The sequence below is a fragment of the Saccostrea cucullata genome, unplaced genomic scaffold (genome assembly GCF_032062105.1).
Source record: "Saccostrea cucullata isolate Sc308-1 unplaced genomic scaffold, CSIRO_AGI_Scuc_v1 ctg14162, whole genome shotgun sequence".
Lineage (NCBI taxonomy): Eukaryota > Metazoa > Mollusca > Bivalvia > Ostreida > Ostreidae > Saccostrea > Saccostrea cuccullata.
This window is the reverse complement of record NW_026920439.1, coordinates 3,092-17,097: the sequence shown is the minus strand read 5'-3', so window position 1 is coordinate 17,097 and position 14,006 is coordinate 3,092. Positions and strand designations below refer to the sequence as shown.

The 14,006-nt window shown below is 34.0% G+C and overlaps 1 long non-coding RNA gene across 1 annotated transcript; it reads left to right on the top strand.

Moving 5' to 3' along the window:
* Positions 1-4,492: 4,492 nt before the first annotated feature.
* LOC134249001 (uncharacterized) lies at positions 4,493-9,140 on the top strand. The gene is made up of 5 exons (XR_009988185.1): positions 4,493-4,832; positions 4,952-5,033; positions 5,794-5,906; positions 8,507-8,603; positions 8,780-9,140. It is a non-coding gene; the product is annotated as an uncharacterized LOC134249001 (long non-coding RNA).
* Positions 9,141-14,006: the final 4,866 nt, after the last annotated feature.

Sequence of the window (14,006 nt, the reverse complement as noted above, 5' to 3'; positions counted from 1 at the left end):
AAATTGAACTCAAAATGTACATGAAATACTTGAAATTGTCACAAAGAATAATATAATGGTAGAAAACGTAAAACAAAAAGATATAAAATCTCACGATATCTAACGAAGAGTTATGTTAGGAACATTCTAATTGCTATGCTTATTAATTTATAGACGCTGAAGTGACAGTTACACAGTGACTCGCAGCCTTAAGCATTTGTAAGGACTATTTTTTATTATATTTTGATATAAGAACATCGCAAAGAAAATCAGAGGTAAACCCTTAATTTGCAAAGATGTATGTTGTTTCTAGAAAAAAATAGACTCTTCAATAAATGCAAATTGTTGGTTGTAAAAGGACAAAGGCAAGCAAAGATAATCGTCATTGTTGTGGACAAAAACCGTTTTTGTCTTCTACTTTTTTCCTCAGTACTTTGAAATATAGATTTAAAACAAATTTTAGAAAAGAACCGAGATTTCAGAATGTTAACTTTTTCTGTTTGATTGGCATGACGTTTTAATACGTAACGCATCACGTTACTCGTGAAGAAAAATACTTTTTTTTATCATTATATAAGCAGGCGACTTTGCCAGTAGGGGAAAAAGTTTAACTTGAGCGTGAAGATAGACCTTTTTACAGCCATGGAGCTCAGAAAATTAATATATTTGATAACGTTTGTTTATGGAACATTGGGTATCTCAACTGAATCAGATAAAAGCGTCGTAGAGAAAACAGATCTGATGCCTAGTGCGACCTCTGGAAAAACCTCCAGTGTTTTAAGAGAAATATTAAATCAAGAAAGTCTTGTTCGATTTTCAATGGTGCAGAAAATTCAAAAGCTTGTCATGGATGTGATAGACAATACGGACACTGCTCAAAATGTAAAGAAAAGACTTCAAGAGGCGATAAAAGATTTACAGAGTTTGGAAAACAGAGAGCAGGACTCGGAGATCAAAAACGCTAACTTAGGTCAGGAGTTAAACGCTTTAAATGAGGCTGTGAAAATAAACAAGAATATGTCAACGGAAGAAGCCGCACACACGAATTTGCTTATTACAGAAATGCAGTCCACATTGGATGATTATGGTACACGATTGAAAGTAATTGGAGGAAGTTTAGAAAGATTATTTGTTTCAGTAAATGAAACATTGGTTGATACCAAAGAGAATCAAAAGATTTTTAACATGCAACTGAAAGATATCCTCAATAATCAAAAAAATTACAGCATGCAACTGAAGGATATTTACGAGAAGCAAAAGAATTACAGCATGCAACTAGAGGATATCAGCAAGAAAGAAAAGAACCATAGTACGCAATTGAGGGATATGCATGATATTCGTGAGATCCAAATGAATTTGAGCACGCAAATTAGAGATATTGGCAAGGTTCAAAAGAATCACAGCCTACAACTAAGTGATATTACTTCATCAATTTGGTCAGGTAACATCTTAAATTTTATGATAAAAAAAGAATTTCAATGTTGTTTTTTCACATTTTATGTTTCTATAAACCCATTTATTATGTTTCAATTTATTCATCTGCTTCTTCCCACATGAAATTTAATTCGCAGTGGCGGATTTAAGGGGGGCGCCGGGTGCGCCCCCCCCCCTTAAAATTGTCAAAATTGACGTAAATCACAGTTTAGTCTAGATATTGTAAATATGTATACTTGGTAGACCTCATTTTTACCCTACAAAATCTCTAGAATCCAGGAGCTTCCGGGCATTCGCCCAATGGGCCCCCACCAGGGCTTTGCCCTGGACCCACTGGGGGCCTCAAGGCGGTCCCCAGACCCCTTGCCTACTTTTGGCGCCCCCTCTAACTTCAATTCCTGGATCCGCGCCTGATTCGGCATATGAAATTTGAAGATAACGAACATCTATTCTCAGAAGTCCATTTAAACAACAGAAATAAGACGCAGAGTAAACGTGATATCTAAATCATCAGAAGTGGGATCAAGTGCCATGGAGGAAAAACTTTTCCCTCCCGACCACTCTGAGCCGCCTTATGCGCCTTGTCATGATCGGGAAACGGGAGAAACTGTAGATATATAAGAGTGTCAATAATGGACTTACACTAAGAGATATTCTCTGTAATACCTTGAAATTTTATATAGAATATGAAGTATGCATTGTCTCAGAATTTCTTCTTACTCTAAATGATGAAAGTCCTTGATACTCTCAACCAAATTGAAGCAAAAATGGATATTTGTTACGGTTATATACCATTACAAAATGTCTTAAAATTTTTAATAAAAACATGTTTAAAGACGCATAATAAAATTTGCTGTAAAGCAAACAATTACAGGCCTGATGTCTTAAATGCATGATAGACATATTTGGTACATCAAGTTTTACATAATTTACTATGGTAACAAAGTATGCATAGGAAAGAATATATTCATTGAATCCTTTTAAGTCATATATGTAAAACTGAAAAAAAATGATGGAAGGAATGAGATTTAAAAAATGAGAAAAGAGCCTTTAAAAATATACCAAGGACAGATTATGATATTTCTTTTTTGGTTGGCAATGGATGCCTTGCTTTTTATACCACAAAAAAGCCTTCAAACTTACGCTATGTATGTTTAAATCTGAATCTACATGTACCTTTCTATAAAAGCACATTTTTATATAACTGATGATCAATTTTTAAAGGTGTTAGAGTGATCCTAATTTTTTTTTCATTTAAAGCAATTCAAAACAAATTTATTAAACAGAGCACTGTTATGGAAATAAGCAGAAAAATATAATATTTTTAATATGCTAAAAAAAATATTTTGTTTCCTGTGATACGTACACTGTACATGCACCTTTACATGTAAATTCCCAAAAATTTTTATGATTGATATTTATGAACAACTAAACTGACTTTTAAATTTGACTAATCATCAAATCTCTAACTGAATGCAAGAAGCTTGCGCATGGGGTTTAAAAAATAGAACATTTTCTTTTTTTGGTAACCAAAACAACAGTGTAGTTTACCTCATCAAATTTTATCAATATGATATTCAAGTTTAGTTCTACCAGATAAGTACTATTTAAGGTGTTTCATATAATAATGTTTCTTTATTTAATGGCAATTATTTTTTAAACAGCAAAAATATCACTTTAAACCACTGGTGTGTTATTTTCTGTTTACACCGCCATTTTTTTTTATGTTGTTAAAGTTGCAAGGTGCAAAGAAAGGATGCATAATTGCCAGTTTTGAATTTTCATGTTCTTCATCAGACAAAACATTACAGTGTACTCCAATCTTGTTACTGAGTTTACTTGGTTACTCTGTAACCATGGCAACCATTAGAGCAATTTATAGATTAATATTGCTCATACGTACAACATGTATTTACATAAGGTCAGATATTTTTATCATTCTTCTTAAGTTGTTAATTTAGTTTGATGATGTAATATCTACCTTTAGTGTTTACAGAACCTTTTCCATAAGCATTTCAAATTGATAAAAACAAATGTACCCTTTGTTTCCACTTACTTAGATATATATATTCTAAACAGAATACCAGTTTCCTGAGAGTATATATGGAAACAAGGTATCACGTTTTTGAGAATGGTTTGTTTGCTTTTTCTATTTTATATTAAAACTCAATAAAGATTTACAGTAGCTGGCAAATTCAATTTCTTCGGCTGTAACCATGACACATAGCAGCGTTATTTTATGGTGTCAAGTACTAAGGATTGGTAAAGTTTTATCAAAATCGTGACCATGCGTGGCAAAGATGCTTAAATTGTTACATGTACAGAAAATTGCATTTGATATATTTATAATTGTGCATGTATACTTGTATTTGCTGGAAAAATCTTTCTTTAAAAAAAAAGATCAAAAATTCATATTAAACGAGATTTTAATAATTTTGAGGGCTCTAGAGATCATGATTGGAGAGGATCAAATAGGCAATGCCTGATGTGTGAACATATTACATGTATTTACACGTAATGTAATTTGACATAAATATAGTAATGATAAAATATTGATTAAATTAAATTAAATAAACAGGGGATCAAACATGTAGCAAAAACAAAAAGATGTTTTCAAGAACAGCAAAACAAATTTTATGTAATCTTCCTCAGATAGTATAGATATAAATTTTGTCCATCAGCTGATGTAGAGCATGACATTATATAGTACATGTATGAGGCGCCGTTTTGGTATTTACTGCCAAAAAGTGATATCACCTATTCGAATAGGTGATATCACCTATTCAATTGGTGATATCACCTATTCGAATAGGTTATATCATCTATTCAGATTTTGAATAGGTGATATCACCTATTCGAATAGATGATATCACCTATTCGAATAGGTGATATCACCTATTCAATTTGAATTGGTGATATCACCTATTCGAATAGATGATATCACTCATTCGAATAGGTGATATCACCTATTCGAATAAGTGATATCACCTATTCGTGCTGAATAGAGGATATCCCCTTTTCGAATAGGTGATATCACCTATTCAAATTAATAGGCGTTATCACCTATTCGAATATATGTGATATCACTTATTCGAATAGGTGATATCACCTATTCAGCACGAATAGGTGATATCACTTATTCGAATAGGTAATATCACCTATTCAAATTATTTATGAAATAACAACAGCTCCCTAGGTCCCTCAATGTACTTTCACTTTCGTTTTCGTCACGTGACTTGCGACTTCCGTGTATGGAGTTGTGTTTTGAGTTAAGCATGTTTTTGGTTTATACACAGCTTTCGAGGAAAAGTTAAGTAGTTTTACAAAGCAGAAGGGTTCTCCGACTTACGATGGATGAATTGCGTGTCATAAAAGCTTGGGTGCGAGTGTCCACGAGGAAAATTTCGATCAAAGTACAGGTAAACAAGTCAGAGAATGTCATCTATTTCGTCTTTATTTTGAGCGAAAAAATAAGTGTTTTATTTCATATCCTAATGAAATAGTTTCCAAATCATCTTTTGAGTTAATTTGTTTACAGGTTTTTCCTTAATCCGAGGACGGCTGATGTTATTGTCAGCTGATTATATTTATAGAGGAGGAATTTTGTCTGTGCCTGATGGGTACAAACGTCATATTGGCGCTGCAGACCTGTTTACTCTTACGATTTCGCCATGTTTTTTACGGATTTTTAGTCCAAAATACGTCTCACGTTTTGCCATTGTGAAAATACGGAAATCAGAAACAAGTTAGTTTGGAATTTAAGAGTTAGTTTTCGTTATGATCTGTCGTAGATTTACTTTATTTATAGCTAAATAAGAGAAAAATTTCAAACACCTAAGCGATATCAGGTTGCCAAAACGCTATGGTATTATAAAATGACCTTGTTGTTAAACAATGTTTTCGTAATCAGAAAAGCAGTTTTTCTCTTTTAATATATGTAAAATTGATGGAAAATGAAATCTTACTGGCAAATGCCAAATCTCACGGACAAATCTTAAGAAAAATACTGAGAGACAACGTTTTGGGTAAACAGGTCTGGCGCTGCATCACTTTTGTTTGGTTAAATAATTTATTAAAAATACTTTTTTCAGTAAAGTTTTACCTGTTGCATGTCAGCGGATCGAGGCGATTGAGCATTGAATATTCGTGGCCATTATTTCCCAACTTGAAGGATTATATGATTATATATTTTGCTATCTCTCTGTGTTCAACATTTAACAGCTGTTTAACAAAATTCATATCACTACAATAACAATTTTTACATGAACAAATTCCTTAATTAAAAAGTGAACGTTCAGCATTTGGTTAAATTCTGTCTTTTCATGCAACTTATTCCTTGATCTTAGTAACATAAATAGATTAAAACTTATTCTATAGCAGAAGTCCAAGAGAACCGGGCTGAGTAAGACAGATGCGAGATGCAGCTGCTTTAAGCAGTACCTAAGACTAAACTGACTTTGATCAAGATTCTTCAAAATGCAAATCAAATACAGGTATGAAATTGATGCAACAAAATATTAGTACTAGGACATATAACAATTTTCACCTTAGTTTGGACTTTCAGTAGGGCGACTGGCATTCTCTGCGCTACATAATGGCAAATACTAGTAGATTCCAATTCTCATTGGTTAAGAAATTAATAACATCAAAAACTTTAAATTGTTGTTAACAACGATGAGACAACTTATGCTCCACCTGTGCCGTGAGAAAACTTTTAATTGGCTATTTACTACACCTGCTGATATGCGGCTAAATTTCTATCCTATGTATACTAAATTTATCAGTGAAGGAAAGCTGTGTAAATTAATTTCAGAAGCTAATTAGGTAATGGAGAGAATTCCATGCCTTACTGAAAGTCCAAACTAAACTGGTAATGGTCCTATACATGAATAAAATTTACTCTCATACACGTATACAAGACATGATATATCATAAAATGACAAAAAGATGTGCTGTGTCCTGTGATGCTTTACCCTCAACCCCCACCCCAAGGTTTTAGACATTTACCCATGACTGACATCTGTACTGTCATCCTACCTCACTATTAAAATTGGGTGAAACAGCCTTGTATACAGATTAAATGTATAATTTTATATACATGTATGGAATTTATTTTTAATAACAAATATAAGACCGATAGTCATCATTGGCCATAATTTAAAATATTTTTTGTTTGATGTACTCCAACCCACTTTTATCAAGGGTGGTTGGTTGGTAATTTTTTTTTTTTTGCCTTACAGTATTGAACTAATTAATATTGATAACTGTCATATTAAAAAAATCACAGACTCGGAAATCTATTGATGTTTTCATTATCAATCAATTATCAATTATAGATAAACAGATTTAAATTATATTTATAAATCAAAAAGCATCCAAGAATTAGAAAAAAATTACACCTTCGTTTTAAACCATCTATCATGGAAATAAGGGGGAAAAAATAAAAAATTTGAAGTGCTGAAAAAAATTATTGCTAATTGGTAGAGATGATTTTGACGGGTCTGAGTACATCAAACAATTTTTTTTATATTTGGCCTTGGTAGGGGCACCCTTAATATGAAGATATAAGAAATGCACAATTTTTATATCAGAAATTATGTCTTGAAAAAATTTTGTGCATGTGTATAAAAATGACCATTTTTATTTGGATTTTCTTGTAAAATTATTGATGAAATTTAAAGTAGCTTAGTCCGATTCGAATCATGAAAAAATATATTCGTTTCACTTCTTGAAAAATAATTGTCCATAAACTGTTTCAACTTTTGTCAAATTATATCCCCTAAGTCTTTTTCTTTTAAAAGATATCAAAAATTCAAAAGTTAAAAAAAAAATTTTGTTAAATCACACAAAAAATAATCCTATGTTGATATTGCGTGAACTCACCTTAGAAAAATCTAAATTATCGCTTTTATCTCATGAAGTACAAACCCGAGCATTTTTTTTTCCATAACAAAGTACTTATACCTGTACACGGACAGTATTTTAGCCTTCGTTACTAAACTTCCTTTAAAAAATCTTTAAAGATATCTGATTTTCCCTCATTCTTTTAAATATGCAGATTAATAAAAATTACTATGGATTATATTCATTTAATTTATTAATTTTTAATATGCTCCCGGATTGATAGATCCGAGGCTTATACTGTTTTTGTCCTGTCTGTCTGTTTGTTTGTATGTCTGCAAACTTTATAAACCTTCGCCATAACTTTTGAAACATGAAAGATAGAGACTTCATATTTGATATGCATACTCCACTAACTAAGCCCTTTCAATTGACACAAAGGTCAATGACCTTGTGACATTGATTGTGACCTGTATCCTAAAAATATTTTTTTGGTTCCTTTGCCATAACTTTCGAACCTTATAAGATAGAGACTGCATATTTTTTATGCATACTCCACTAATTGAGCTCTTTCAAATGACATCAGGGTCAATGGCCTTGTGACCTTGACTGTGACCTTTATGCTAAAAATATCTTTTTCGTACTTTTTCCATTACTTTTGAACCACAAGAGATAGATACTTCATATTTGGTATCCATACTTTACTAATCAATTTCTTTCAAATGACACCAAGGTCAATGACCTTGACTGTGACATGTATGCTAAAAATGGCTTTTTTAGAATTTTGGTGCCGCCGGGCGCTTAGTGTATCCCAAACACATCTTGTTAAAAGATATATTATGACATAGGCTTCTACTAATGGAAAAAAACACTCGGGTTTGAATTATCTTCAATCATAATTAGATAAAATCAATAAATTTGTTTTTTTTCAAAGGTGACTTCACAACAGATATTAACTTCCCGTCAGGAACTTCTGTTTGTCAATAAGGTTTTTGATTTATTCTTCCTTGTAAGGATTGTTGTAATAAACTATAAAATCATCTTATATTTTTTTTTATATATTATCTATGTAATGACGTACTTTTATTGCGTAGGATAATATGTGCCTGTTTCGGATTAAGCGGCTTTAACGAAGAAGGTGCCAATTAGATATTTGCCAGATTTATAACCCTCAGACACCTAATTATTATCAGGTGTGCATACAACTATGCAAAATTCAAATGACATGTTACAAAGGTTTGCTTAATTACAGGTTATTGTCTGCACATCTTGCAATGGATTGTTTTGATTGAGAACTTATCCAGCATGAAGACCAGCCATGTACCTCACCTTTCAGGACATTATTAAAGGTAAGTGGCCCTATCAGCAAAGACTCACACAAAGCAAAACCTTCATCTTCAAAAGATTTACATTTAAATCTTATTTAATTTGTGATTTATTTGAATTTCGGTAGAATGTTATGTTACATGTACATACTATGAAAACAAAAAAAATTATATTTAAATCAAAATCGCTTTTATTTCAGTACTTTGTGACAGTGGGAAGATGAAATTAAACATGACATGGCTCTATATCACTGCATCATGTCAATCCAGGTTTACTTATAAACGGAATGAAAACAGTCAAGCATCATTTGGAATTGGAGCTACATATGTCACCGCCTTAACAATATGCCTGCTTACATAACCAAGAAAGCACAGTGACCATGCAGTTGTACCTATGATGTAGGACGAGATCCTGAGAAAACTTTCAGTGCACTCATCACTACCTGCAAAGAAATTAAAATTTTAAATGACTTGTATTAACCCTTTTGTATTTCATCTGGCTTGTATTTTAGTACTCATAGCCTTTAGCTTCCTTCAAACAAAATTTCACCAGTACCAACTTGTAGGTAAAAAATGTTGAAACAGTTTGTTTCTCCCAAAGGAAATTCTGTTCCAATTAATGAATTATCAGTGTCATCAGCATTTGATTGATGTCAGTTCCATCGGCAAAGTATTTGTAGCGGAATGGTGCCAGATGAAACACTTTTCACAAGAACCCGGAAAAACATCAGGTGGAAGTGATCATCTACAAGAAAAAAAGTGAATACGTTCTTGAATACTAGTATTAACAATAATACAGTAAAACTCGGTTATAGCAAATTCACTGGGACCTATGAAATTACTTTGCTCTATCCATAATTATACCCGCACTTTCTAAAGAAAGTTCGGGTATATTGTTGTTACTCATGTCCGTCCGTCCGTCCGTGGTTTTGGAATTTCGATTTTGCCCCGGGGGGTCAAATGGGGGTCGAAAAATGAACGTTTTTTGTCCAAAAAGCCCCGTCTTCCCTGAACTCCTTCTACATTTTACTCAGTAGCCTAACCAGCTGTTGGGAGATGGTTGGTGGGGTCATGTAGATGTGCAGTAAGCTTTCGGAATTTTGATTTTGCCCCAGGGGGTCAAATGGGGGTCGAAAAAATGACGTTTTTTCAAGCAAAAAGCTCCGTCTTCCCTGAACTTCTCTTACATTTTACTCAGTAGCCTAATCATCTTTTGGGAGATGGTTGGTGGGGTCATGTAGATGTGCAGTAAGGTTTTTGAATTTCGATTTTGCCCCAGGGGGTCAAATGGGGGTCGAAAAAATGACGTTTTTTGTCCAAAAAGCCCCGTCTTCCCTGAACTCCTTCTACATTTTACTCAGTAGCCTAACCAGCGTTTGGGAGATGGTTGGTGGGGTCATGTAGATGTGCAGTAAGCTTTCGGAATTTTGATTTTGCCCCGGGGGGTCAAATGGGGGTCGAAAAATGACGTTTTTTAAGCAAAAAGCTCCGTCTCCCCTTAACTCCTCTTACATTTTACTCAGTAGCCTAATCATCTTTTGGGAGATGGTTGGTGGGGTCATGTAGATGTGCAGTAAGGTTTTGGAATTTCGATTTTGCCTCGGGGGGTCAAATGGGGGTCGAAAAATGACGTTTTTTGTCCAAAAAGCCCCGTCTTCCCTGAACTCCTTCTACATTTCACATTTTACTCAGTAGCCTAACCAGCTGTTGGGAGTTGGTTGGTGGGGTCATGTGGATGTGCAGTAAGGTTTTGGAATTTTGATTTTGTCCTGGGGGATCAAATGGGGGTCGAAAAATGACGTTTTTATGCAAAAAGCCCAGTTTTCCCTGAACTCTTCTTATATTTTATTCAGCAGCCTAATCATCTTTTGGAAGATGGTTGTTGGGGTCATGTAGATGTGCAGTAAGGTTTTGGAATTTTGATTTTGCCCCGGGGGATCAAATGGGGGTCGAAAAATGACGTTTTTTATGCCAAAATCTCCATCTTCCCTGAACTCCTCTTACATTTTATTCAGCAGCCTAATCATCTTTTGGGAGATGGTTGGTGGGGTCATGCAGATGTGCAGTTAGCTTTCGGAGTTCTGATTTTGCCCCGGGGGGTCAAATAAGGGTCGAAAAATGATGTTTTTTATGGAAAAAGCCCCATCTTCCCTGAACTCCTCTTACATTTTATTCAGCATCCTAATCATCTTTGGGAGATGGTTGGTTGGGTCATGTAGATGTGCAGTTAGGTTTCGGAATTTTGATTTTGCCCGGGGGGTCAAATGAGGGTTGAAAAATGACGTTTTTTATGGAAACAGCCCAGTCTTCCCTAAACTCCTTTTTTGTTTTAAACAGTGGTCTTATCATCTTTTGGGAGAGTTCACTCTTTTGAAATTTTGTTAAAACATCAAGGTCAAGGGGTAAAAAATCATAGCATGTTGGGAGCCTCTTGTTATGGGTAATGTTCACTTGAAATGTGAAAGTCAAATCTCTTCTCAATGAAAAGGAAATACAACATTAATGAAAACTAAGTTAAACTTCAAGGTCAAGGTCACAGAGTCAAAAAGTCATGATACATTTTGGAAGGTCTTATCAAAGGTAATATGAATGCCCTTTCATTTATCTTTCAAAATGATCAATTCAAAGCAATTAATTTTTTTAAGGAAATTAGGTCAAACTTCAAGATCATGGGTAATGAAAATCATAGTGTATGTAGAATGGTATTGTCCTATTTAATACTAATACACATGTTTAATTTAAAAGTCCTATCTCTTCTCATTCAAAATATACGACCATGATGACCAAGGTTAAATTTATTGTGACAGATGGGCAGATTGTCAAACAAATGAGATTTAAAGTACCCTACCTGGGGACAATAAATGTCTTTGCTGTTCTTGAGAAGAAGATTTATGTTGGAACAAGATGTGTTTGTGAAACACTACACGCCCAGCGGCAACAAAAACAAGAAATCTGTGAAAAAAAATCTTCTTTTAGCATATTGATCACAGTCAAGGTCACAAGGTCATTGACCATGGTTATATCAAAATTAATCAGTGGAGTATTCAAGCATCCGCTATGAATAATATGAAGTCCCAAAAACACAGACAAACAGGAAGTATCTCCTATATGTTGCCTCAAAAAGATTGTGTTAAAATTTCAAGCAAAAAAGTTGCTAAAGAGCTATTTTGTTAGCATGATCCGTCACAGTCAACAGTCACAAGATCATTGACCTTGCCGTCGTTTGAAATTTCAAGGACTTTATCGGTTTGTTATGTATGCATACCAAATTAATATCGAAGTCCCTATGACATGCCTTAGAGAAGATTGTGTTAAAATTTCTATGGTAGTTGCTGAAAAGTTATGACAAACAGACAGACAGACACACAAGCTATTTTTAGAATAAACCTAGGTCACAGTCAAGGTCACAAAGTCATTGACCATGGTGTCATTTGAAAGAACTTAATCGGTGGAGTATGCATACCAAATATGAAGTCCCTATCTCCTATGGTTCAAAAGTTATGGCAAAAAGTGTAAAAAGCTATTTTTAGCATATAGGTCACAGTCAAGGTCACAAGATCATTGACCTTAATGTCATTTGAAAGGACTCTTTTAGTGGAGTATGCATCCCAAATACGAAGTCCCTATCTCCTATGGTTCGAAAGTTATGAAAACAGTGGAAAAAGCTTTTTTTAGCATATAAGTCTTAGTCAAGGTCACAAGGTCATTGACCTTGAAATCATTTGACTTTATTACTTTATTATTATCCACTTTATTAGTGGAGTATGCTTACCAAATATGAAGTCTCTATCCCTTATTGTTCAAAAGTTATGGCCAAGGTTAAAGTTGACAAACAGACAAACAGATAAACAGACAAACAGACAGGACAAAAACAATATACGCCCGGGATCTATCGATCCGGGCGCTTAAAAAGTACCCTGCATATTTAAATGTAAATTGGTTGAAATTAGCCCAGTGGTTCTCAAGAAGTTAATGTGAAAAGTTTGCAGATAAACAGATGGACAACAGAAATCAGTACATTTCAGAAAACAGTATGCTTATAAATAGTTAATCAAGGTGCTTTGGGTAGCAAAATAAAGCTAAACTGGTATATCTAATTCATCTGCAGAGCTTAGTATATTTCAATATGCACAACCTTTTCAACTCTTATAATTATTTTTTGAAATTTATATCATCATGTCTCATTCAAGGGAGAACTAGAGAAATGACCAGATGTATATCTGTTGAAAATAAAATATGTACATGTATTCTGTGTTTTTTTTGTAATTTGTTTGTTTGTTGTGACAGCAACTGTTATGGCAGCTTTTTGCAAAGGTTGAAGTTTCTCAAATGTAAGTCAAACTCCAAGGTCAAGGTCAAAGGGTCTAAATTGTTGGTATCAAAGGGAAAGTCTTGTCACAAGGAATACACATGTGAAAAAAGGGAGAAATCCCTAGAACTTCCTTACCTGTTCAAAAGTTATTGCCAAGGTTAAAGTTAAATTGGATTCAACTCTAAGGTCTAGGTCAAAAATAATTATACCTGTTGAAAGTTCCCAATGATTACATATGTAAGAGCATGAAAGTCCTAGCACCACCTGTTTAAAACTTATGCCAAGTTCAAGGTCAAGAGATCAAGAGGTCAAAATTGGTGGTACCCATTAAAAGGTTTTGCCAAAAGAAATTTACCTATGAAATATTGAAGCCATGTGTATAGCCCAATCCACTTTAAAAATATGGGCAAGGTTAAAGTTTCCGTGAACAGAGAAAAACACATAAACATAGGAAACAAAATATGTATAAATAGTCAATTGAAAAAATTTTCTACTATTATGGAGTCATAAGATCAATTGTCATTTCAGGTACAGGGAGTCAGTGGCCAGGGAGATTAGACCCCCCCCCCCCCCCCTGGAATTATCAGTTATTTAAATAAGACTATATATGTACTGTAGAGAATAAAAATGACTTTGGACATCCTCCCCCTTAGAAAACAGGGACTCCACCATCATTGTTATTATTGTTATTTTTTATTTCCATCTCAGGAAATCTTGGGCTGATTTTTTTGACTGAGGTGTGACACCCCCCCCCCTTTCTGAAAGAAAGATTCTGGATCTGCCTCTGTTATACATTGAATGTCCGCAACGGGAGATAATTTGACAATGTGAAATTTGTCGACTGTGGCATGCAATGATCTTTGACCATGTTGACCATTTTTGAACTTCAACCTAACCATTTGCATTTATTTATTTTTATGCAATCTATACTAAATCTTGTACTTACCGAATGTCATAGGTCGTGACAACGAATTCATGAAATATAATCCATATAATCCAATTAAAACACAAATGACTTTAATTGACCACACTGCATCGTCAGCATACATGTGCTAAATAATCTCATGCGACAAACCTTTGCTGATTCCGTTGCCAGTAAGAATTGGCCGAGGTGT